Raw genomic sequence first — 24826 nt, 5'->3', positions numbered from 1 at the left:
GTCAAGTCTGGAGCGGAATGGAGTAGTCAAGTCTGGAGGGGAATGGAGTTGTCAAGTCTGGAGGGGAATGGAGTAGTCAAGTCTGGAGGGGAATGGAGTCGGCAAGTCTGGAGGGGAATGGAGTTGTCAAGTCTTGAGGGGAATGGAGTTGTTAAGTCTGGAGGGGAATGGTGTAGTCAAGTCTGGAGGGAATGGAGCAGTCAAGTCTGGAGGGGAATGGAGTAGTCAAGTCTGGAGGGGAATGGAGCAGTCAAGTCAGGAGGGGAAAGGAGTAGTCAAGTCTGGAGGGCAATGGAGTAGTCAAGTCTGGAGGGAATGGAGTAGTCAAGTCTGGAGGGAAATGGAGTCGTCAAGTCTGGAGGGGAATGGAGGAGTCAAGTCTGGAGGGAAGGGAGTAGTCAAGTCTGGAGGGAATGGAGTAGTCAAGTCTGGAGCGAATGGACTCGTCAAGTCTGGAGTGGAATGGAGTAGTCAAGTCTGGAGGGGAATGGCGTAGTCAAGTCTGGAGGGGAATGGAGAAGTCAAGTCTGGAGCGGACTGGAGCAGTCAAGTCTGGAGGGGAATGGAGTAGTCAAGACTGGAGGGAATGGAGTAGTCAAGTCTGGAGGGGATGGAGTAGTCAAGTCTAGAGGGGAATGGAGCAGTCAAGTCTGGAGGGGAATGGAGTAGTCACCTCTGGAGGGGAATGGAGTAGTCAAGTCTGGAGGGGAATTGAGTAGTCAAGTCTGGAGGGGAAAGGAGTAGTCAAGTCTGCAGGGGAATGGAGTAATCAAGTCTGGAGGGGAATGGAGTAGTCAAGTCTGGAGGGGAATGGAGCAGTCAAGTCTGGAGGGGAATGGAGTCGTCACGTCTGGAGGGGAATGGAGTAGTCAAGTCTGGAGCGGAATGGAGTAATCAAGTCTGGAGGGGAATGGCGTAGTCAAGTCTGGAGCGGAATGGAGTAGTCAAGTCAGGAGGGGGATGGAGTAGTCAAGTCTGGAGGGGAATGGAGTAGTCACGTCTGGAGGGGAATGGGTTAGTCAAGTCTGGAGCGGAATGGAGTAGGCAAGTCTGGAGGGGAATGGAGTACTCAAGTCTGGAGGGGAATGGAGTAGTCAAGTCTGGAGGGGAATGGAGTAGGCAAGTCTGGAGGGGAATGGAGTAGTCAAGTCTTGATGGGAATGGAGTTGTCAAGTCTGGAGGGGAATGGAGTAGTCAAGTCTGGAGGGAATGGAGTAGTCAAGTCTGGAGGGGAATGGAGTAGTCAAGTCTGGAGGGGAATGGAGTAGTCACCTCTGGAGGGGAATGGAGTCGTCAACTCTGGAGGGGAATGGAGTAGTCAAGTCTGGAGGGGATGGAGTAGTCAAGTCTGCAGGGAATGGAGCAGTCAAGTCTGGAAGGGAATGGAGTCGTCAAGTCTGGAGGGGAATGGAGTAGTCAAGTCTGGAGGGGAATGGAGTAGTGAAGTCTGGAGGGGAATGGAGTAGTCACCTCTGGAGGGGAAAGGAGTAGTCAACTCTGGAGGGGAATGGAGTCATCAAGTCTGGAGGGGAATGGAGTAGTCACGTCTGGAGGGGAATGGAGCAGCCAAGTCTGGAGGGGAATGGAGTAGTCACGTCTGGAGGGGAATGGAGTAGTCAAGTCTGGAGCGGAATGGAGTAGTCAAGTCAGGAGGGGAATGGAGTAGTCAAGTCTGGAGGGGAATGGAGTAGTCACGTCTGGACGGGAATGGATTAGTCAAGTCTGGAGCGGAATGGAGTAGGTAAGTCTGGAGAGGAATGGAGTAGTCAAGTCTGGAGGGGAATGGAGCAGTCAAGTCTGGAGGGGAATGGAGTAGTCAAGCCTGGAGGGAATGGAGTAGTCAAGCCTGGAGGGAATGGAGTAGTCAAATCTGGAGGGGAATGGAGTTGTCAGGTCTGGAGGGAATGGAGTAGTCAAGTCTGGAGGGAATGGAGTAGTTAAGTCTGGAGGGGAATGGAGTAGTCAGGTCTGGAGGGGAATGGAGTAGTCAAGCCTGGAGGGGAATGGAGTAGTCAAGTCTGGAGGGGAATGGAGTCGTCAAGTCTGGAGGGGAATGGAGTAGTCAAGTCTGGAGGGGACTGGAGCTGTCAAGTCTGGAGGGAATGGAGTAGTCAAGTCTGGAGGGGAATGGAGTAGTCAAGTCTGGAGGGAATGGAGTAACCAAGTCTGGAGGGGAATGGAGTAGTCAAGTCTGGAGGGGAATGGAGTAGTCAAGTCTGGAGGGGAATGGAGTAGTCAAGCCTGGAGGGGAATGGAGTAGTCAAGTCTGGAGGGGAATGGAGTCGTCAAGTCTGGAGGGGAATGGAGTAGTCAAGTCTGGAGGGGACTAGAGCTGTCAAGTCTGGAGGGAATGGAGTAGTCAATTCTGGAGGGGAATGGAGTAGTCAAGTCTGGAGGGAATGGAGTAACCAAGTCTGGAGGGGAATGGAGTAGTCAAGTCTGGAGGGGAATGGAGTAGTCAAGTCTGGAGGGGAATGGAGTAGTCAAGTCTGGAGGGGAATGGAGTAGTCAAGTCTGGAGGGGAATGGAGTAGTCAAGTCTGGAGGGGAATGGAGTAGTCAAGTCTGGAGGGGAATGGAGTAGTCAAGTCTGGAGGGGAATGGAGTCGTGAAGTCTGGAGGGGAATGGAATCGTCAAGTCTGGAGGGGAATGGAATAGTCAAGTCTGGAGGGAATGGAGCAGTCACATCTGGAGGGGATGGAGTAGTCAAGTCTGGAGGTGAATGGAGTAGTCACGTCTGGAGGGAATGGAGTAGTCAATTCTGGAGGGAATGGAGTAGTCAGATCTGGAGGGGAATGGAGTCGTCAAGTCTGGAGGGGAAAGGAGTAGTCAAGTCTGGAGGGGAATGGAGTCATCAAGTCTGGAGGGGATGGAGTAGTCATATCTGGAGGGGAATGGAGGAGTCAAGTCTGGAGGGGAATGGAGTCGTCAAGTCTGGTGGGGAATGGAGTAGTCAAGTCTGGAGGGAATGGAGTAGTCACCTCTGGAGGGGATGGAGTAGTCAAGTCTGCAGGGAATGGAGTAGTCAAGTCTGGAGGGGAATGGAGTCGTCAAGTCTGGAGGGGAATGGAGTAGTCAAGTCTGGAGGGGAATGGAGTAGTCAAGTCTGGAGGGGAATGGAGTAGTCACCTCTGGAGGGGAATGGAGTAGTCAACTCTGGAGGGGAATGGAGTAGTCAAGTCTGGAGCGGAAAGGAGTAATCAAGTCTGCAGGGGAATGGAGTAATCAAGTCTGGAGGGGAATGGAGTAGTCACGTCTGGAGGGGAATGGAGCAGTCAAGTCTGGAGGGGAATGGAGTAGTCACGTCTGGAGGGGAATGGATTAGTCAAGTCCGGAGGGGAATGGAGTAGTCAAGTCTGGAGAGGAATGGAGTAGTCAAGTCTGGAGGTGAATGGATTAGTCAAGTCCGGGGGGAATTGAGTAGTCAAGACTGGAGGGGAATGGAGTCGTCAAGTCTGGAGGGGAATAGAGTAGTCAAATCTGGAGGGAATGGAGTAGTCAAGTCTGGAGGGGAATGGAGTTGTATAATCTGGAGGGAATGGAGGAGTCAGGTCTGGAGGGGAATGGAGTAGTCAAGTCTGGAGGGGAATGGAGTAGTCAAGTCTGGAGGGGAATGGAGACGTCAAGTCTGGAGGGGAATGGAGTTGTCAAGTCTGGAGCGGAATGGAGTAGTCAAGCCTGGAGGGGAATGGAGACGTCAAGTCTGGAGGGGAATGGAGACGTCAAGTCTGGAGGGGAATGGAGTAGTCAAGTCTGGAGGGGAATGGAGTAGTCAAGTCTGGAGGGGAATGGAGTAGTCAAGTCTGGAGGGAAATGGAGTAGTCAAGTCTGGAGGGGAATGGAGTAGTCAAGTCTGGAGGGGAATGGAGTAGTCAAGTCTGGAGGGGAATGGAGTCGTGAAGTCTGGAGGGGAATGGAGTCGTCAAGTCTGGAGGGGAATGGAGTAGTCAAGTCTGGAGGGAATGGAGTAGTCACGTCTGGAGGGGATGGAGTAGTCAAGTCTGGAGGTGAATGGAGTTGTCACGTCTGGAGGGAATGGAGTAGTCAATTCTGGAGGGAATGGAGTAGTCAGATCTGGAGGGGAATGGAGCAGTCAAGTCTGGAGGGGAAAGGAGTAGTCAAGTCTGGAGGGGAATGGAGTCATCAAGTCTGGAGTGGATGGAGTAGTCATGTCTGGAGGGGAATGGAGTAGTCAAGTCTGGAGGGGAATGGAGTCGTCAAGTCTGGTGGGGAATGGAGTAGTCAAGTCTGGAGGGAATGGAGTAGTCACGTCTGGAGTGGATGGAGTAGTCGAGTCTGCAGGGAATGGATTAGTCAAGTCTGGAGGGGAATGGAGTCGTCAAGTCTGGAGGGGAATGGAGTAGTCAAGTCTGGAGGGGAATGGAGTAGTCAAGTCTGGAGAGGAATGGAGCAGTCAAGACTGGAGGGGAATGGAGTCGTCACGTCTGGAGGGGAATGGAGTAGTCACGTCTGGAGGGGAATGGAGTAATCAAGTCTGGAGGGGAATGGAGTAATCAAGTCTGGAGGGGAATGGAGTAGTCAAGTCTGGAGGGGAAAGGAGTAGTCACCTCTGGAGGGGAATGGAGTAGTCAACTCTGGAGGGGAATGGAGTAGTCAAGTCTGGAGCGGAAAGGAGTAGTCAAGTCTGAAGGGGAATGGAGTAATCAAGTCTGGAGGGGAATGGAGTAGTCACGTCTGGAGGGGAATGGAGCAGTCAAGTCTGGAGGGGAATGGAGTAGTCACGTCTGGAGGGGAATGGAGTAGTCACGTCTGGAGGGGAATGGATTAGTCAAGTCTGGAGCGGAATGGAGTAGTCAAGTCTGGAGGGGAATGGAGTTGTCAAGTCTGGAGGGGAATGGAGTAGTCAAGTCTGGAGGGGAATGGAGTCGGCAAGTCTGGAGGGGAATGGAGTTGTCAAGTCTTGAGGGGAATGGAGTTGTTAAGTCTGGAGGGGAATGGAGTTGTCAGAGTTGAGGGAATGGAGGTAAGTCTGTAGGGAATGGAGGGAGGTCAAGCTGGATGAGAGTCAAGTCTGGAGGGGGAGGAGAGTCAAGTCTGGAGGGAATGGAGCAGTCAAGTCTGGAGAAGGGTAGTCAAGTCTGGAGGGAATGGAGTAGTCAAGTCTGGAGGGAAATGGAGTCGTCAAGTCTGGAGGGGAATGGAGGAGTCAAGTCTGGAGGGAAGGGAGTAGTCAAGTCTGGAGGGAATGGAGTAGTCAAGTCTGGAGCGAATGGACTCGTCAAGTCTGGAGTGGAATGGAGTAGTCAAGTCTGGAGGGGAATGGCGTAGTCAAGTCTGGAGGGGAATGGAGAAGTCAAGTCTGGAGCGGACTGGAGCAGTCAAGTCTGGAGGGGAATGGAGTAGTCAAGACTGGAGGGAATGGAGTAGTCAAGTCTGGAGGGGATGGAGTAGTCAAGTCTAGAGGGGAATGGAGCAGTCAAGTCTGGAGGGGAATGGAGTAGTCACCTCTGGAGGGGAATGGAGTAGTCAAGTCTGGAGGGGAATTGAGTAGTCAAGTCTGGAGGGGAAAGGAGTAGTCAAGTCTGCAGGGGAATGGAGTAATCAAGTCTGGAGGGGAATGGAGTAGTCAAGTCTGGAGGGGAATGGAGCAGTCAAGTCTGGAGGGGAATGGAGTCGTCACGTCTGGAGGGGAATGGAGTAGTCAAGTCTGGAGCGGAATGGAGTAATCAAGTCTGGAGGGGAATGGCGTAGTCAAGTCTGGAGCGGAATGGAGTAGTCAAGTCAGGAGGGGGATGGAGTAGTCAAGTCTGGAGGGGAATGGAGTAGTCACGTCTGGAGGGGAATGGGTTAGTCAAGTCTGGAGCGGAATGGAGTAGGCAAGTCTGGAGGGGAATGGAGTACTCAAGTCTGGAGGGGAATGGAGTAGTCAAGTCTGGAGGGGAATGGAGTAGGCAAGTCTGGAGGGGAATGGAGTAGTCAAGTCTTGATGGGAATGGAGTTGTCAAGTCTGGAGGGGAATGGAGTAGTCAAGTCTGGAGGGAATGGAGTAGTCAAGTCTGGAGGGGAATGGAGTAGTCAAGTCTGGAGGGGAATGGAGTAGTCACCTCTGGAGGGGAATGGAGTCGTCAACTCTGGAGGGGAATGGAGTAGTCAAGTCTGGAGGGGATGGAGTAGTCAAGTCTGCAGGGAATGGAGCAGTCAAGTCTGGAAGGGAATGGAGTCGTCAAGTCTGGAGGGGAATGGAGTAGTCAAGTCTGGAGGGGAATGGAGTAGTGAAGTCTGGAGGGGAATGGAGTAGTCACCTCTGGAGGGGAAAGGAGTAGTCAACTCTGGAGGGGAATGGAGTCATCAAGTCTGGAGGGGAATGGAGTAGTCACGTCTGGAGGGGAATGGAGCAGCCAAGTCTGGAGGGGAATGGAGTAGTCACGTCTGGAGGGGAATGGAGTAGTCAAGTCTGGAGCGGAATGGAGTAGTCAAGTCAGGAGGGGAATGGAGTAGTCAAGTCTGGAGGGGAATGGAGTAGTCACGTCTGGACGGGAATGGATTAGTCAAGTCTGGAGCGGAATGGAGTAGGTAAGTCTGGAGAGGAATGGAGTAGTCAAGTCTGGAGGGGAATGGAGCAGTCAAGTCTGGAGGGGAATGGAGTAGTCAAGCCTGGAGGGAATGGAGTAGTCAAGCCTGGAGGGAATGGAGTAGTCAAATCTGGAGGGGAATGGAGTTGTCAGGTCTGGAGGGAATGGAGTAGTCAAGTCTGGAGGGAATGGAGTAGTTAAGTCTGGAGGGGAATGGAGTAGTCAGGTCTGGAGGGGAATGGAGTAGTCAAGCCTGGAGGGGAATGGAGTAGTCAAGTCTGGAGGGGAATGGAGTCGTCAAGTCTGGAGGGGAATGGAGTAGTCAAGTCTGGAGGGGACTGGAGCTGTCAAGTCTGGAGGGAATGGAGTAGTCAAGTCTGGAGGGGAATGGAGTAGTCAAGTCTGGAGGGAATGGAGTAACCAAGTCTGGAGGGGAATGGAGTAGTCAAGTCTGGAGGGGAATGGAGTAGTCAAGTCTGGAGGGGAATGGAGTAGTCAAGCCTGGAGGGGAATGGAGTAGTCAAGTCTGGAGGGGAATGGAGTCGTCAAGTCTGGAGGGGAATGGAGTAGTCAAGTCTGGAGGGGACTAGAGCTGTCAAGTCTGGAGGGAATGGAGTAGTCAATTCTGGAGGGGAATGGAGTAGTCAAGTCTGGAGGGAATGGAGTAACCAAGTCTGGAGGGGAATGGAGTAGTCAAGTCTGGAGGGGAATGGAGTAGTCAAGTCTGGAGGGGAATGGAGTAGTCAAGTCTGGAGGGGAATGGAGTAGTCAAGTCTGGAGGGGAATGGAGTAGTCAAGTCTGGAGGGGAATGGAGTAGTCAAGTCTGGAGGGGAATGGAGTAGTCAAGTCTGGAGGGGAATGGAGTCGTGAAGTCTGGAGGGGAATGGAATCGTCAAGTCTGGAGGGGAATGGAATAGTCAAGTCTGGAGGGAATGGAGCAGTCACATCTGGAGGGGATGGAGTAGTCAAGTCTGGAGGTGAATGGAGTAGTCACGTCTGGAGGGAATGGAGTAGTCAATTCTGGAGGGAATGGAGTAGTCAGATCTGGAGGGGAATGGAGTCGTCAAGTCTGGAGGGGAAAGGAGTAGTCAAGTCTGGAGGGGAATGGAGTCATCAAGTCTGGAGGGGATGGAGTAGTCATATCTGGAGGGGAATGGAGGAGTCAAGTCTGGAGGGGAATGGAGTCGTCAAGTCTGGTGGGGAATGGAGTAGTCAAGTCTGGAGGGAATGGAGTAGTCACCTCTGGAGGGGATGGAGTAGTCAAGTCTGCAGGGAATGGAGTAGTCAAGTCTGGAGGGGAATGGAGTCGTCAAGTCTGGAGGGGAATGGAGTAGTCAAGTCTGGAGGGGAATGGAGTAGTCAAGTCTGGAGGGGAATGGAGTAGTCACCTCTGGAGGGGAATGGAGTAGTCAACTCTGGAGGGGAATGGAGTAGTCAAGTCTGGAGCGGAAAGGAGTAATCAAGTCTGCAGGGGAATGGAGTAATCAAGTCTGGAGGGGAATGGAGTAGTCACGTCTGGAGGGGAATGGAGCAGTCAAGTCTGGAGGGGAATGGAGTAGTCACGTCTGGAGGGGAATGGATTAGTCAAGTCCGGAGGGGAATGGAGTAGTCAAGTCTGGAGAGGAATGGAGTAGTCAAGTCTGGAGGTGAATGGATTAGTCAAGTCCGGGGGGAATTGAGTAGTCAAGACTGGAGGGGAATGGAGTCGTCAAGTCTGGAGGGGAATAGAGTAGTCAAATCTGGAGGGAATGGAGTAGTCAAGTCTGGAGGGGAATGGAGTTGTATAATCTGGAGGGAATGGAGGAGTCAGGTCTGGAGGGGAATGGAGTAGTCAAGTCTGGAGGGGAATGGAGTAGTCAAGTCTGGAGGGGAATGGAGACGTCAAGTCTGGAGGGGAATGGAGTTGTCAAGTCTGGAGCGGAATGGAGTAGTCAAGCCTGGAGGGGAATGGAGACGTCAAGTCTGGAGGGGAATGGAGACGTCAAGTCTGGAGGGGAATGGAGTAGTCAAGTCTGGAGGGGAATGGAGTAGTCAAGTCTGGAGGGGAATGGAGTAGTCAAGTCTGGAGGGAAATGGAGTAGTCAAGTCTGGAGGGGAATAGAGTAGTCAAGTCTGGAGGGGAATGGAGTAGTCAAGTCTGGAGGGGAATGGAGTCGTGAAGTCTGGAGGGGAATGGAGTCGTCAAGTCTGGAGGGGAATGGAGTAGTCAAGTCTGGAGGGAATGGAGTAGTCACGTCTGGAGGGGATGGAGTAGTCAAGTCTGGAGGTGAATGGAGTTGTCACGTCTGGAGGGAATGGAGTAGTCAATTCTGGAGGGAATGGAGTAGTCAGATCTGGAGGGGAATGGAGCAGTCAAGTCTGGAGGGGAAAGGAGTAGTCAAGTCTGGAGGGGAATGGAGTCATCAAGTCTGGAGTGGATGGAGTAGTCATGTCTGGAGGGGAATGGAGTAGTCAAGTCTGGAGGGGAATGGAGTCGTCAAGTCTGGTGGGGAATGGAGTAGTCAAGTCTGGAGGGAATGGAGTAGTCACGTCTGGAGTGGATGGAGTAGTCGAGTCTGCAGGGAATGGATTAGTCAAGTCTGGAGGGGAATGGAGTCGTCAAGTCTGGAGGGGAATGGAGTAGTCAAGTCTGGAGGGGAATGGAGTAGTCAAGTCTGGAGAGGAATGGAGCAGTCAAGACTGGAGGGGAATGGAGTCGTCACGTCTGGAGGGGAATGGAGTAGTCACGTCTGGAGGGGAATGGAGTAATCAAGTCTGGAGGGGAATGGAGTAATCAAGTCTGGAGGGGAATGGAGTAATCACGTCTGGAGGGGAATGGAGCAGTCAAGTCTGGAGGGTAATGGAGTAGTCACGTCTGGAGGGGAATGGAGTAGGCAAGTCTGGAGGGGAATGGAGTAGTCAAGTCTGGAGGGGAATGGAGTAGTCAAGTCTGGAGGGGAATGGAGTAGTCAAGTCTGGAGGGGAATGGAGTAGTCAAGTCTGGAGGGGAATGGAGTAGTCAAGTCTGGAGGGGAATGGAGTCGTGAAGTCTGGAGGGGAATGGAGTCGTCAAGCCTGGAGGGGAATGGAGTAGTCAAGTCTGGAGGGAATGGAGTAGTCACGTCTGGAGGGGATGGAGTAGTCAAGTCTGGAGGTGAATGGAGTAGTCACGTCTGGAGGGAATGGAGTAGTCAATTCTGGAGGGAATGGAGTAGTCAGATCTGGAGGGGAATGGTGTAGTCAAGTCTGGAGGGGAAAGGAGTTGTCAAGTTTGGAGGGGAATGGAGTCATCAAGTCTGGAGGGGATGGAGTAGTCATGTCTGGAGGGGAATGGAGAAGGCAAGTCTGGAGGGGAATGGAGTCGTCAAGTCTGGTGGGGAATGGACTAGTCAAGTCTGGAGGGGATGGAGTAGTCAAGTCTGCAGGGAATGGAGTTGTCAAGTCTGGAGGGGAATGGAGTCGTCAAGTCTGGAGGGGAATGGAGTAGTCAAGTCTGGAGGGGAATGGAGTAGTCAAGTCTGGAGGGGAATGGAGTAGTCACCTCTGCAGGGGAATGGAGTAGTCAACTCTGGAGGGGAATGGAGTAGTCAAGTCTGGAGCGGAAAGGAGTAGTCAAGTCTGCAGGGGAATGGAGTAATCAAGTCTGGAGGGGAATGGAGTAGTCACGTCTGGAGGGGAATGGAGCAGTCAAGTCTGGAGGGGAATGGAGTAGTCACGTCTGGAGGGGAATGGAGTAGTCAAGTCTGGAGGGGAATGGAGTAATCAAGTCTGGAGGGGAATGGAGTAGTCAAGTCTGGAGCGGAATGGAGTAGTCAAGTCAGGAGGGGAATGGAGTAGTCAAGTCTGGAGGGGAATGGAGTAGTCACGTCTGGAGGGGAATGGATTAGTCAAGTCTGGAGCGGAATGGAGTAGTCAAGTCTGGAGGGGAATGGAGTAGTCAGTTCTGGAGGGGAATGGAGTCGTCAAGTCTGGAGGGGAATGGAGTCGGCAAGTCTGGAGGGGAATGGAGTAGTCAAGTCTGGAGGGGAATGGAGTTGTCAAGTCTGGAGGGGAATGGAGTAGTCAAGTCTGGAGGGAATGGAGCAGTCAAGTCTGGAGGGGAATGGAGTAGTCAAGTCTGGAGGGGAATGGAGTAGTCAAGTCAGGAGGGGAACGGAGTAGTCAAGTCTGGAGGGCAATGGAGCAGTCAAGTCTGGAGGGAATGGAGTAGTCAAGTCTGGAGGGAAATGGAGTCGTCAAGTCTGGAGGGGAATGGAGGAGTCAAGTCTGGAGGGAAGGGAGTAGTCAAGTCTGGAGGGAATGGAGTAGTCAAGTCTGGAGCGAATGGACTAGTCAAGTCTGGAGGGGAATGGAGTAGTCAAGTCTGGAGGGGAATGGAGTAGTCAAGTCTGGAGGGGAATGGAGAAGTCAAGTCTGGAGCGGAATGGAGCAGTCAAGTCTGGAGGGGAATGGAGTAGTCAAGACTGGAGGGAATGGAGTAGTCAAGTCTGGAGGGGATGGAGTAGTCAAGTCTGGAGGGGAATGGAGTAGTCAAGTCTGGAGGGGAATGGAGTAGTCACCTCTGGAGGGGAATGGAGTAGTCAAGTCTGGAGGGGAATTGAGTTGTCAAGTCTGGAGTGGAAAGGAGTAGTCAAGTCTGCAGGGGAATGGAGTAATCAAGTCTGGAGGGGAAAAGAGTAGTCAAGTCTGGAGGGGAATGGAGCAGTCAAGTCTGGAGGGGAATGGAGTCGTCATGTCTGGAGGGGAATGGAGTAATCAAGTCTGGAGTGGAATGGCGTAGTCAAGTCTGGAGCGGAATGGAGTAGTCAAGTCAGGAGGGGGATGGAGTAGTCAAGTCTGGAGGGGAATGGAGTAGTCACGTCTGGAGGGGAATGGAGTAGTCACGTCTGGAGGGGAATGGAGTAATCAAGTCTGGAGGGGAATGGAGTAATCAAGTCTGGAGGGGAATGGAGTAGTCACGTCTGGAGGGGAATGGACCAGTCAAGTCTGAAGGGGAATGGAGTAGTCACGTCTGGAGGGGAATGGAGTAGTCAAGTCTGGAGGGGAATGAAGTAATCAAGTCTGGAGGGGAATGGATTAGTCAAGTCTGGAGCGGAATGGAGTAGGCAAGTCTGGAGGGGAATGGAGTAGTCAAGTCTGGAGGGGAATGGGTTAGTCAAGTCTGGAGCGGAATGGAGTAGGCAAGTCTGGAGGGGAATGGAGTAGTCAAGTCTGGAGGGGAATGGAGTAGTCAAGTCTGGAGGGGAATGGAGTCGGCAAGTCTGGAGGGGAATGGAGTAGTCAAGTCTTGATGGGAATGGAGTTGTCAAGTCTGGAGGGGAATGGAGTAGTCAAGTCTGGAGGGAATGGAGTAGTCAAGTCTGGAGGGGAATGGAGTAGTCAAGTCTGGAGGGGAATGGAGTAGTCACCTCTGGAGGGGAATGGAGTAGTCAACTCTGGAGGGGAATGGAGTAGTCATGTCTGGAGGGGATGGAGTAGTCAAGTCTGCAGGGAATGGAGCAGTCAAGTCTGGAGGGGAATGGAGTCGTCAAGTCTGGAGGGGAATGGAGTAGTCAAGTCTGGAGGGGAATGGAGTAGTCACCTCTGGAGGGGAAAGGAGTAGTCAACTCTGGAGGGGAATGGAGTCATCAAGTCTGGAGGGGAATGGAGTAGTCACGTCTGGAGGGGAATGGAGCAGCCAAGTCTGGAGGGGAATGGAGTAGTCACGTCTGGAGGGGAATGGAGTAGTCAAGTCTGGAGCGGAATGGAGTAGTCAAGTCAGGAGGGGAATGGAGTAGTCAAGTCTGGAGGGGAATGGAGTAGTCACGTCTGGAGGGGAATGGATTAGTCAAGTCTGGAGCGGAATGGAGTAGGCAAGTCTGGAGAGGAATGGAGTAGTCAAGTCTGGAGGGGAATGGAGCAGTCAAGTCTGGAGGGGAATGGAGTAGTCAAGTCTGGAGGGGATGGAGTAGTCAAGTCTGCAGGGAATGGAGCAGTCAAGTCTGGAGGGGAATGGAGTCGTCAAGTCTGGAGGGGAATGGAGTAGTCAAGTCTGGAGGGGAATGGAGTAGTCACCTCTGGAGGGGAAAGGAGTAGTCAACTCTAGAGGGGAATGGAGTCATCAAGTCTGGAGGGGAATGGAGTAGTCACGTCTGGAGGGGAATGGAGCAGCCAAGTCTGGAGGGGAATGGAGTAGTCACGTCTGGAGGGGAATGGAGTAGTCAAGTCTGGAGCGGAATGGAGTAGTCAAGTCAGGAGGGGAATGGAGTAGTCAAGTCTGGAGGGGAATGGAGTAGTCACGTCTGGAGGGGAATGGATTAGTCAAGTCTGGAGCGGAATGGAGTAGGCAAGTCTGGAGAGGAATGGAGTAGTCAAGTCTGGAGGGGAATGGAGCAGTCAAGTCTGGAGGGGAATGGAGTAGTCAAGCCTGGAGGGAATGGAGTAGTCAAGCCTGGAGGGAGTGGAGTAGTCAAATCTGGAGGGGAATGGAGTTGTCAGGTCTGGAGGGAATGGAGTAGTCAAGTCTGGAGGGAATGGAGTAGTTAAGTCTGGAGGGGAATGGAGTAGTCAGGTCTGGAGGGGAATGGAGTAGTCAAGTCTGGAGGGGAATGGAGTAGTCAAGTCTGGAGGGGAATGGAGTCGTCAAGTCTGGAGGGGAATGGAGTAGTCAAGTCTGGAGGGGACTGGAGCTGTCAAGTCTGGAGGGAATGGAGTAGTCAAGTCTGGAGGGGAATGGAGTCGTCAAGTCTGGAGGGAATGGAGTAACCAAGTCTGGAGGGGAATGGAGTAGTCAAGTCTGGAGGGGAATGGAGTAGTCAAGTCTGGAGGGGAATGGAGTAGTCAAGTCTGGAGGGGAATGGAGTTGTCAAGTCTGGAGGGAATGGAGGAGTCAGGTCTGGAGGGGAATGGAGTAGTCAAGTCTGGAGGGGAATGGAGTAGTCAAGTCTGGAGGGGAATGGAGACGTCAAGTCTGGAGGGGAATGGAGACGTCAAGTCTGGAGGGGAATGGAGTAGTCAAGTCTGGATGGGAATGGAGTAGTCAAGTCTGGAGGGGAATGGAGTAGTCAAGTCTGGAGGGGAATGGAGTAGTCAAGTCTGGAGGGGAATGGAGTAGTCAAGTCTGGAGGGGAATGGAGTAGTCAAGTCTGGAGGGGAATGGAGTCGTGAAGTCTGGAGGGGAATGGAATCGTCAAGTCTGGAGGGGAATGGAGTAGTCAAGTCTGGAGGGAATGGAGTAGTCACATCTGGAGGGGATGGAGTAGTCAAGTCTGGAGGTGAATGGAGTAGTCACGTCTGGAGGGAATGGAGTAGTCAATTCTGGAGGGAATGGAGTAGTCAGATCTGGAGGGGAATGGAGTAGTCAAGTCTGGAGGGGAAAGGAGTAGTCAAGTCTGGAGGGGAATGGAGTCGTCAAGTCTGGTGGGGAATGGAGTGGTCAAGTCTGGAGGGAATGGAGTAGTCACGTCTGGAGGGGATGGAGTAGTCAAGTCTGCAGGGAATGGAGTAGTCAAGTCTGGAGGGGAATGGAGTCGTCAAGTCTGGAGGGGAATGGAGTAGTGAAGTCTGGAGGGGAATGGAGTAGTCAAGTCTGGAGGGGAATGGAGTAGTCACCTCTGGAGGGGAATGGAGTAGTCAACTCTGGAGGGGAATGGAGTAGTCAAGTCTGGAGCGGAAAGGAGTAATCAAGTCTGCAGGTGAATGGAGTAATCAAGTCTGGAGGGGAATGGAGTAGTCACGTCTGGAGGGGAATGGAGCAGTCAAGTCTGGAGGGGAATGGAGTAGTCACGTCTGGAGGGGAATGGAGTAGTCAAGTCCGGAGGGGAATGGAGTAGTCAAGTCTGGAGAGGAATGGAGTAGTCAAGTCTGGAGGTGAATGGAATAGTCAAGTCCGGGGGGAATTGAGTAGTCAAGACTGGAGGGGAATGGAGTCGTCAAGTCTGGAGGGGAATAGAGTAGTCAAATCTGGAGGGAATGGAGTAGTCAAGTCTGGAGGGGAATGGAGTTGTCAAGTCTGGAGGGAATGGAGGAGTCAGGTCTGGAGGGGAATGGAGTAGTCAAGTCTGGAGGGGAATGGAGGAGTCAAGTCTGGAGGGAAGGGAGTAGTCAAGTCTGGAGGGAATGGAGTAGTCAAGTCTGGAGCGAATGGACTAGTCAAGTCTGGAGGGGAATGGAGTAGTCAAGTCTGGAGGGGAATGGAGTAGTCAAGTCTGGAGGGGAATGGAGAAGTCAAGTCTGGAGGGGATGGAGTAGTCAAGTCTGGAGGTGAATGGAGTTGTCACGTCTGGAGGGAATGGAGTAGTCAATTCTGGAGGGAATGGAGTAGTCAGATCTGGAGGGGAATGGAGCAGTCAAGTCTGGAGGGGAAAGGAGTAGTCAAGTCTGGAGGGGAATGGAGTCATCAAGTCTGGAGTGGATGGAGTAGTCATGTCTGGAGGGGAATGGAGTAGTCAAGTCTGGAGGGGAATGGAGTCGTCAAGTCTGGTGGGGAATGGAGTAGTCAAGTCTGGAGGGAATGGAGTAGTCACGTCTGGAGTGGATGGAGTAGTCGAGTCTGCAGGGAATGGATTAGTCAAGTCTGGAGGGGAATGGAGTCGTCAAGTCTGGAGGGGAATGGAGTAGTCAAGTCTGGAGGGGAATGGAGTAGTCAAGTCTGGAGAGGAATGGAGCAGTCAAGACTGGAGGGGAATGGAGTCGTCACGTCTGGAGGGGAATGGAGTAGTCACGTCTGGAGGGGAATGGAGTAATCAAGTCTGGAGGGGAATGGAGTAATCAAGTCTGGAGGGGAATGGAGTAATCACGTCTGGAGGGGAATGGAGCAGTCAAGTCTGGAGGGTAATGGAGTAGTCACGTCTGGAGGGGAATGGAGTAGGCAAGTCTGGAGGGGAATGGAGTAGTCAAGTCTGGAGGGGAATGGAGTAGTCAAGTCTGGAGGGGAATGGAGTAGTCAAGTCTGGAGGGGAATGGAGTAGTCAAGTCTGGAGGGGAATGGAGTAGTCAAGTCTGGAGGGGAATGGAGTCGTGAAGTCTGGAGGGGAATGGAGTCGTCAAGCCTGGAGGGGAATGGAGTAGTCAAGTCTGGAGGGAATGGAGTAGTCACGTCTGGAGGGGATGGAGTAGTCAAGTCTGGAGGTGAATGGAGTAGTCACGTCTGGAGGGAATGGAGTAGTCAATTCTGGAGGGAATGGAGTAGTCAGATCTGGAGGGGAATGGTGTAGTCAAGTCTGGAGGGGAAAGGAGTTGTCAAGTTTGGAGGGGAATGGAGTCATCAAGTCTGGAGGGGATGGAGTAGTCATGTCTGGAGGGGAATGGAGAAGGCAAGTCTGGAGGGGAATGGAGTCGTCAAGTCTGGTGGGGAATGGACTAGTCAAGTCTGGAGGGGATGGAGTAGTCAAGTCTGCAGGGAATGGAGTTGTCAAGTCTGGAGGGGAATGGAGTCGTCAAGTCTGGAGGGGAATGGAGTAGTCAAGTCTGGAGGGGAATGGAGTAGTCAAGTCTGGAGGGGAATGGAGTAGTCACCTCTGCAGGGGAATGGAGTAGTCAACTCTGGAGGGGAATGGAGTAGTCAAGTCTGGAGCGGAAAGGAGTAGTCAAGTCTGCAGGGGAATGGAGTAATCAAGTCTGGAGGGGAATGGAGTAGTCACGTCTGGAGGGGAATGGAGCAGTCAAGTCTGGAGGGGAATGGAGTAGTCACGTCTGGAGGGGAATGGAGTAGTCAAGTCTGGAGGGGAATGGAGTAATCAAGTCTGGAGGGGAATGGAGTAGTCAAGTCTGGAGCGGAATGGAGTAGTCAAGTCAGGAGGGGAATGGAGTAGTCAAGTCTGGAGGGGAATGGAGTAGTCACGTCTGGAGGGGAATGGATTAGTCAAGTCTGGAGCGGAATGGAGTAGTCAAGTCTGGAGGGGAATGGAGTAGTCAGGTCTGGAGGGGAATGGAGTCGTCAAGTCTGGAGGGGAATGGAGTCGGCAAGTCTGGAGGGGAATGGAGTAGTCAAGTCTGGAGGGGAATGGAGTAGTCAAGTCTGGAGGGAATGGAGTAGTCAAGTCTGGAGGGAAATGGAGTCGTCAAGTCTGGAGGGGAATGGAGGAGTCAAGTCTGGAGGGAAGGGAGTAGTCAAGTCTGGAGGGAATGGAGTAGTCAAGTCTGGAGCGAATGGACTAGTCAAGTCTGGAGGGGAATGGAGTAGTCAAGTCTGGAGGGGAATGGAGTAGTCAAGTCTGGAGGGGAATGGAGAAGTCAAGTCTGGAGCGGAATGGAGCAGTCAAGTCTGGAGGGGAATGGAGTAGTCAAGACTGGAGGGAATGGAGTAGTCAAGTCTGGAGGGGATGGAGTAGTCAAGTCTGGAGGGGAATGGAGTAGTCAAGTCTGGAGGGGAATGGAGTAGTCACCTCTGGAGGGGAATGGAGTAGTCAAGTCTGGAGGGGAATTGAGTTGTCAAGTCTGGAGTGGAAAGGAGTAGTCAAGTCTGCAGGGGAATGGAGTAATCAAGTCTGGAGGGGAAAAGAGTAGTCAAGTCTGGAGGGGAATGGAGCAGTCAAGTCTGGAGGGGAATGGAGTCGTCATGTCTGGAGGGGAATGGAGTAATCAAGTCTGGAGTGGAATGGCGTAGTCAAGTCTGGAGCGGAATGGAGTAGTCAAGTCAGGAGGGGGATGGAGTAGTCAAGTCTGGAGGGGAATGGAGTAGTCACGTCTGGAGGGGAATGGAGTAGTCACGTCTGGAGGGGAATGGAGTAATCAAGTCTGGAGGGGAATGGAGTAATCAAGTCTGGAGGGGAATGGAGTAGTCACGTCTGGAGGGGAATGGACCAGTCAAGTCTGAAGGGGAATGGAGTAGTCACGTCTGGAGGGGAATGGAGTAGTCAAGTCTGGAGGGGAATGAAGTAATCAAGTCTGGAGGGGAATGGATTAGTCAAGTCTGGAGCGGAATGGAGTAGGCAAGTCTGGAGGGGAATGGAGTAGTCAAGTCTGGAGGGGAATGGGTTAGTCAAGTCTGGAGCGGAATGGAGTAGGCAAGTCTGGAGGGGAATGGAGTAGTCAAGTCTGGAGGGGAATGGAGTAGTCAAGTCTGGAGGGGAATGGAGTCGGCAAGTCTGGAGGGGAATGGAGTAGTCAAGTCTTGATGGGAATGGAGTTGTCAAGTCTGGAGGGGAATGGAGTAGTCAAGTCTGGAGGGAATGGAGTAGTCAAGTCTGGAGGGGAATGGAGTAGTCAAGTCTGGAGGGGAATGGAGTAGTCACCTCTGGAGGGGAATGGAGTAGTCAACTCTGGAGGGGAATGGAGTAGTCAAGTCTGGAGGGGATGGAGTAGTCAAGTCTGCAGGGAATGGAGCAGTCAAGTCTGGAGGGGAATGGAGTCGTCAAGTCTGGAGGGGAATGGAGTAGTCAAGTCTGGAGGGGAATGGAGTAGTCACCTCTGGAGGGGAAAGGAGTAGTCAACTCTGGAGGGGAATGGAGTCATCAAGTCTGGAGGGGAATGGAGTAGTCACGTCTGGAGGGGAATGGAGCAGCCAAGTCTGGAGGGGAATGGAGTAGTCACGTCTGGAGGGGAATGGAGTAGTCAAGTCTGGAGCGGAATGGAGTAGTCAAGTCAGGAGGGGAATGGAGTAGTCAAGTCTGGAGGGGAATGGAGTAGTCACGTCTGGAGGGGAATGGATTAGTCAAGTCTGGAGCGGAATGGAGTAGGCAAGTCTGGAGAGGAATGGAGTAGTCAAGTCTGGAGGGGAATGGAGCAGTCAAGTCTGGAGGGGAATGGAGTAGTCAAGTCTGGAGGGGATGGAGTAGTCAAGTCTGCAGGGAATGGAGCAGTCAAGTCTGGAGGGGAATGGAGTCGTCAAGTCTGGAGGGGAATGGAGTAGTCAAGTCTGGAGGGGAATGGAGTAGTCACCTCTGGAGGGGAAAGGAGTAGTCAACTCTGGAGGGGAATGGAGTCATCAAGTCTGGAGGGGAATGGAGTAGTCACGTCTGGAGGGGAATGGAGCAGCCAAGTCTGGAGGGGAATGGAGTAGTCACGTCTGGAGGGGAATGGAGTAGTCAAGTCTGGAGCGGAATGGAGTAGTCAAGTCAGGAGGGGAATGGAGTAGTCAAGTCTGGAGGGGAATGGAGTAGTCACGTCTGGAGGGGAATGGATTAGTCAAGTCTGGAGCGGAATGGAGTAGGCAAGTCTGGAGAGGAATGGAGTAGTCAAGTCTGGAGGGGAATGGAGCAGTCAAGTCTGGAGGGGAATGGAGTAGTCAAGCCTGGAGGGAATGGAGTAGTCAAGCCTGGAGGGAATGGAGTAGTCAAATCTGGAGGGGAATGGAGTTGTCAGGTCTGGAGGGAATGGAGTAGTCAAGTCTGGAGGGAATGGAGTAGTTAAGTCTGGAGGGGAATGGAGTAGTCAGGTCTGGAGGGGAATGGAGTAGTCAAGTCTGGAGGGGAATGGAGTAGTCAAGTCTGGAGGGGAATGGAGTCGTCAAGTCTGGAGGGGAATGGAGTAGTCAAGTCTGGAGGGGACTGGAGCTGTCAAGTCTGGAGGGAATGGAGTAGTCAAGTCTGGAGGGGAATGGAGTCGTCAAGTCTGGAGGGAATGGAGTAACCAAGTCTGGAGGGGAATGGAGTAGTCAAGTCTGGAGGGGAATGGAGTAGTCAAGTCTGGAGGGGAATGGAGTAGTCAAGTCTGGAGGGGAATGGAGTTGTCAAGTCTGGAGGGAATGGAGGAGTCAGGTCTGGAGGGGAATGGAGTAGTCAAGTCTGGAGGGGAATGGAGTAGTCAAGTCTGGAGGGGAATGGAGACGTCAAGTCTGGAGGGGAATGGAGACGTCAAGTCTGGAGGGGAATGGAGTAGTCAAGTCTGGAGGGGAATGGAGTAGTCAAGTCTGGAGGGGAATGGAGTAGTCAAGTCTGGAGGGGAATGGAGTAGTCAAGTCTGGAGGGGAATGGAGTAGTCAAGTCTGGAGGGGAATGGAGTAGTCAAGTCTGGAGGGGAATGGAGTCGTGAAGTCTGGAGGGGAATGGAATCGTCAAGTCTGGAGGGGAATGGAGTAGTCAAGTCTGGAGGGAATGGAGTAGTCACATCTGGAGGGGATGGAGTAGTCAAGTCTGGAGGTGAATGGAGTAGTCACGTCTGGAGGGAATGGAGTAGTCAATTCTGGAGGGAATGGAGTAGTCAGATCTGGAGCGGAATGGAGTAGTCAAGTCTGGAGGGGAAAGGAGTAGTCAAGTCTGGAGGGGAATGGAGTCGTCAAGTCTGGTGGGGAATGGAGTGGTCAAGTCTGGAGGGAATGGAGTAGTCATGTCTGGAGGGGATGGAGTAGTCAAGTCTGCAGGGAATGGAGTAGTCAAGTCTGGAGGGGAATGGAGTCGTCAAGTCTGGAGGGGAATGGAGTAGTCAAGTCTGGAGGGGAATGGAGTAGTCAAGTCTGGAGGGGAATGGAGTAGTCACCTCTGGAGGGGAATGGAGTAGTCAACTCTGGAGGGGAATGGAGTAGTCAAGTCTGGAGCGGAAAGGAGTAATCAAGTCTGCAGGGGAATGGAGTAATCAAGTCTGGAGGGGAATGGAGTAGTCACGTCTGGAGGGGAATGGAGCAGTCAAGTCTGGAGGGGAATGGAGTAGTCACGTCTGGAGGGGAATGGAGTAGTCAAGTCCGGAGGGGAATGGAGTAGTCAAGTCTGGAGAGGAATGGAGTAGTCAAGTCTGGAGTTGAATGGAGTAGTCAAGTCCGGGGGGAATTGAGTAGTCAAGACTGGAGGGGAATGGAGTCGTCAAGTCTGGAGGGGAATAGAGTAGTCAAATCTGGAGGGAATGGAGTAGTCAAGTCTGGAGGGGAATGGAGTTGTCAAATCTGGAGGGAATGGAGGAGTCAGGTCTGGAGGGGAATGGAGTAGTCAAGTCTGGAGGGGAATGGAGAAGTCAAGTCTGGAGGGGAATGGAGACGTCAAGTCTGGAGGGGAATGGAGTTGTCAAGTCTGGAGCGGAATGGAGTAGTCAGGCCTGGAGGGGAATGGAGACGTCAAGTCTGGAGGGGAATGGAGTAGTCAAGTCTGGAGGGGAATGGAGTAATCAAGTCTGGAGGGGAATGGATTAGTCAAGTCTGGAGCGGAATGGAGTAGGCAAGTCTGGAGGGGAATGGAGTAGTCAAGTCTGGAGGGGAATGGGTTAGTCAAGTCTGGAGCGGAATGGAGTAGGCAAGTCTGGAGGGGAATGGAGTAGTCAAGTCTGGAGGGGAATGGAGTAGTCAAGTCTGGAGGGGAATGGAGTCGGCAAGTCTGGAGGGGAATGGAGTAGTCAAGTCTTGATGGGAATGGAGTTGTCAAGTCTGGAGGGGAATGGAGTAGTCAAGTCTGGAGGGAATGGAGTAGTCAAGTCTGGAGGGGAATGGAGTAGTCAAGTCTGGAGGGGAATGGAGTAGTCACCTCTGGAGGGGAATGGAGTAGTCAACTCTGGAGGGGAATGGAGTAGTCAAGTCTGGAGGGGATGGAGTAGTCAAGTCTGCAGGGAATGGAGCAGTCAAGTCTGGAGGGGAATGGAGTCGTCAAGTCTGGAGGGGAATGGAGTAGTCAAGTCTGGAGGGGAATGGAGTAGTCAAGTCTGGAGGGGAATGGAGTAGTCACCTCTGGAGGGGAAAGGAGTAGTCAACTCTGGAGGGGAATGGAGTCATCAAGTCTGGAGGGGAATGGAGTAGTCACGTCTGGAGGGGAATGGAGCAGCCAAGTCTGGAGGGGAATGGAGTAGTCACGTCTGGAGGGGAATGGAGTAGTCAAGTCTGGAGCGGAATGGAGTAGTCAAGTCAGGAGGGGAATGGAGTAGTCAAGTCTGGAGGGGAATGGAGTAGTCACGTCTGGAGGGGAATGGATTAGTCAAGTCTGGAGTGGAATGGAGTAGGCAAGTCTGGAGAGGAATGGAGTAGTCAAGTCTGGAGGGGAATGGAGCAGTCAAGTCTGGAGGGGAATGGAGTAGTCAAGCCTGGAGGGAATGGAGTAGTCAAGCCTGGAGGGAATGGAGTAGTCAAATCTGGAGGGGAATGGAGTTGTCAGGTCTGGAGGGAATGGAGTAGTCAAGTCTGGAGGGAATGGAGTAGTTAAGTCTGGAGGGGAATGGAGTAGTCAGGTCTGGAGGGGAATGGAGTAGTCAAGCCTGGAGGGGAATGGAGTAGTCAAGTCTGGAGGGGAATGGAGTCGTCAAGTCTGGAGGGGAATGGAGTAGTCAAGTCTGGAGGGGACTGGAGCTGTCAAGTCTGGAGGGAATGGAGTAGTCAAGTCTGGAGGGGAATGGAGTCGTCAAGTCTGGAGGGAATGGAGTAACCAAGTCTGGAGGGGAATGGAGTAGTCAAGTCTGGAGGGGAATGGAGTAGTCAAGTCTGGAGGGGAATGGGGTAGTCAAGTCTGGAGGGGAATGGAGTAGTCAAGTCTGGAGGGGAATGGAGTTGTCAAGTCTGGAGGGAATGGAGGAGTCAGGTCTGGAGGGGAATGGAGTAGTCAAGTCTGGAGGGGAATGGAGTAGTCAAGTCTGTAGGGGAATGGAGACGTCAAGTCTGGAGGGGAATGGAGACGTCAAGTCTGGAGGGGAATGGAGTAGTCAAGTCTGGAGGGGAATGGAGTAGTCAAGTCTGGAGGGGAATGGATTAGTCAAGTCTGGAGGGGAATGGAGTAGTCAAGTCTGGAGGGGAATGGAGTAGTCAAGTCTGGAGGGGAATGGAGTAGTCAAGTCTGGAGGGGAATGGAGTCGTGAAGTCTGGAGGGGAATGGAATCGTCAAGTCTGGAGGGGAATGGAGTAGTCAAGTCTGGAGGGAATGGAGTAGTCACATCTGGAGGGGATGGAGTAGTCAAGTCTGGAGGTGAATGGAGTAGTCACGTCTGGAGGGAATGGAGTAGTCAATTCTGGAGGGAATGGAGTAGTCAGATCTGGAGGGGAATGGAGTAGTCAAGTCTGGAGGGGTAAGGAGTAGTGAAGTCTGGAGGGGAATGGAGTCATCAAGTCTGGAGGGGATGGAGTAGTCATATCTGGAGGGGAATGGAGTAGTCAAGTCTGGAGGGGAATGGAGTCGTCAAGTCTGGTGGGGAATGGAGTAGTCAAGTCTGGAGGGAATGGAGTAGTCACGTCTGGAGAGGATGGAGTGGTCAAGTCTGCAGGGAAGGGAGTAGTCAAGTCTGGAGGGGAATGGAGTCGTCAAGTCTGGAGGGGAATGGAGTAGTCAAGTCTGGAGGGGAATGGTGTAGTCAAGTCTGGAGGGGAATGGAGTAGTCACCTCTGGAGGGGAATGGAGTAGTCAACTCTGGAGGGGAATGGAGTAGTCAAGTCTGGAGCGGAAAGGAGTAATCTAGTCTGCAGGGGAATGGAGTAATCAAGTCTGGAGGGGAATGGAGTAGTCACGTCTGGAGGGGAATGGAGCAGTCAAGTCTGGAGGGGAATGGAGTAGTCAAGACTGGAGGGGAATGGAGTCGTCAAGTCTGGAGGGGAATAGAGTAGTCAAATCTGGAGGGAATGGAGTAGTCAAGTCTGGAGGGGAATGGAGTTGTCAAATCTGGAGGGAATGGAGGAGTCAGGTCTGGAGGGGAATGGAGTAGTCAAGTCTGGAGGGGAATGGAGAAGTCAAGTCTGGAGGGGAATGGAGACGTCAAGTCTGGAGGGGAATGGAGTTGTCAAGTCTGGAGCGGAATGGAGTAGTCAAGCCTGGAGCGGAATGGAGACGTCAAGTCTGGAGGGGAATGGAGATGTCAAGTCTGGAGGGGAATGGAGTAGTCACGTCTGGAGGGGAATGGAGCAGCCAAGTCTGGAGGGGAATGGAGTAGTCACGTCTGGAGGGGAATGGAGTAGTCAAGTCTGGAGCGGAATGGAGTAGTCAAGTCAGGAGGGGAATGGAGTAGTCAAGTCTGGAGGGGAATGGAGTAGTCACGTCTGGAGGGGAATGGATTAGTCAAGTCTGGAGCGGAATGGAGTAGGCAAGTCTGGAGAGGAATGGAGTAGTCAAGTCTGGAGGGGAATGGAGCAGTCAAGTCTGGAGGGGAATGGAGTAGTCAAGCCTGGAGGGAATGGAGTAGTCAAGCCTGGAGGGAATGGAGTAGTCAAATCTGGAGGGGAATGGAGTTGTCAGGTCTGGAGGGAATGGAGTAGTCAAGTCTGGAGGGAATGGAGCAGTTAAGTCTGGAGGGGAATGGAGTAGTCAGGTCTGGAGGGGAATGGAGTAGTCAAGCCTGGAGGGGAATGGAGTAGTCAAGTCTGGAGGGGAATGGAGTCGTCAAGTCTGGAGGGGAATGGAGTAGTCAAGTCTGGAGGGGACTGGAGCTGTCAAGTCTGGAGGGAATGGAGTAGTCAAGTCTGGAGGGGAATGGAGTCGTCAAGTCTGGAGGGAATGGAGTAACCAAGTCTGGAGGGGAATGGAGTAGTCAAGTCTGGAGGGGAATGGAGTAGTCAAGTCTGGAGGGGAATGGAGTAGTCAAGTCTGGAGGGGAATGGAGTAGTCAAGTCTGGAGGGGAATGGAGTTGTCAAGTCTGGAGGGAATGGAGGAGTCAGGTCTGGAGGGGAATGGAGTAGTCAAGTCTGGAGGGGAATGGAGTAGTCAAGTCTGGAGGGGAATGGAGACGTCAAGTCTGGAGTGGAATGGAGACGTCAAGTCTGGAGGGGAATGGAGTAGTCAAGTCTGGAGGGGAATGGAGTAGTCAAGTCTGGAGGGGAATGGAGTAGTCAAGTCTGGAGGGGAATGGAGTAGTCAAGTCTGGAGGGGAATGGAGTAGTCAAGTCTGGAGGGGAATGGAGTAGTCAAGTCTGGAGGGGAATGGAGTCGTGAAGTCTGGAGGGGAATGGAATCGTCAAGTCTGGAGGGGAATGGAGTAGTCAAGTCTGGAGGGAATGGAGTAGTCACATCTGGAGGGGATGGAGTAGTCAAGTCTGGAGGTGAATGGAGTAGTCACGTCTGGAGCGAATGGAGTAGTCAATTCTGGAGGGAATGGAGTAGTCAGATCTGGAGGGGAATGGAGTAGTCAAGTCTGGAGGGGAAAGGAGTAGTCAAGTCTGGAGGGGAATGGAGTCATCAAGTCTGGAGGGGATGGAGTAGTCATATCTGGAGGGGAATGGAGTAGTCAAGTCTGGAGGGGAATGGAGTCGTCAAGTCTGGTGGGGAATGGAGTAGTCAAGTCTGGAGGGAATGGAGTAGTCACGTCTGGAGGGGATGGAGTGGTCAAGTCTGCAGGGAAGGGAGTAGTCAAGTCTGGAGGGGAATGGAGTCGTCAAGTCTGGAGGGGAATGGAGTAGTCAAGTCTGGAGGGGAATGGAGTAGTCAAGTCTGGAGGGGAATGGAGTAGTCACCTCTGGAGGGGAATGGAGTAGTCAACTCTGGAGGGGAATGGAGTAGGCAAGTCTGG

The sequence above is a fragment of the Somniosus microcephalus genome, chromosome 1 (genome assembly GCF_052327205.1).
Source record: "Somniosus microcephalus isolate GS21.2 chromosome 1, FLI_Smic_1.0, whole genome shotgun sequence".
Classification (NCBI taxonomy): Eukaryota; Metazoa; Chordata; class Chondrichthyes; order Squaliformes; family Somniosidae; genus Somniosus; species Somniosus microcephalus.
The sequence above is the reverse complement of the archived record's forward strand: the minus strand, read 5'-3'. Positions refer to the sequence as shown.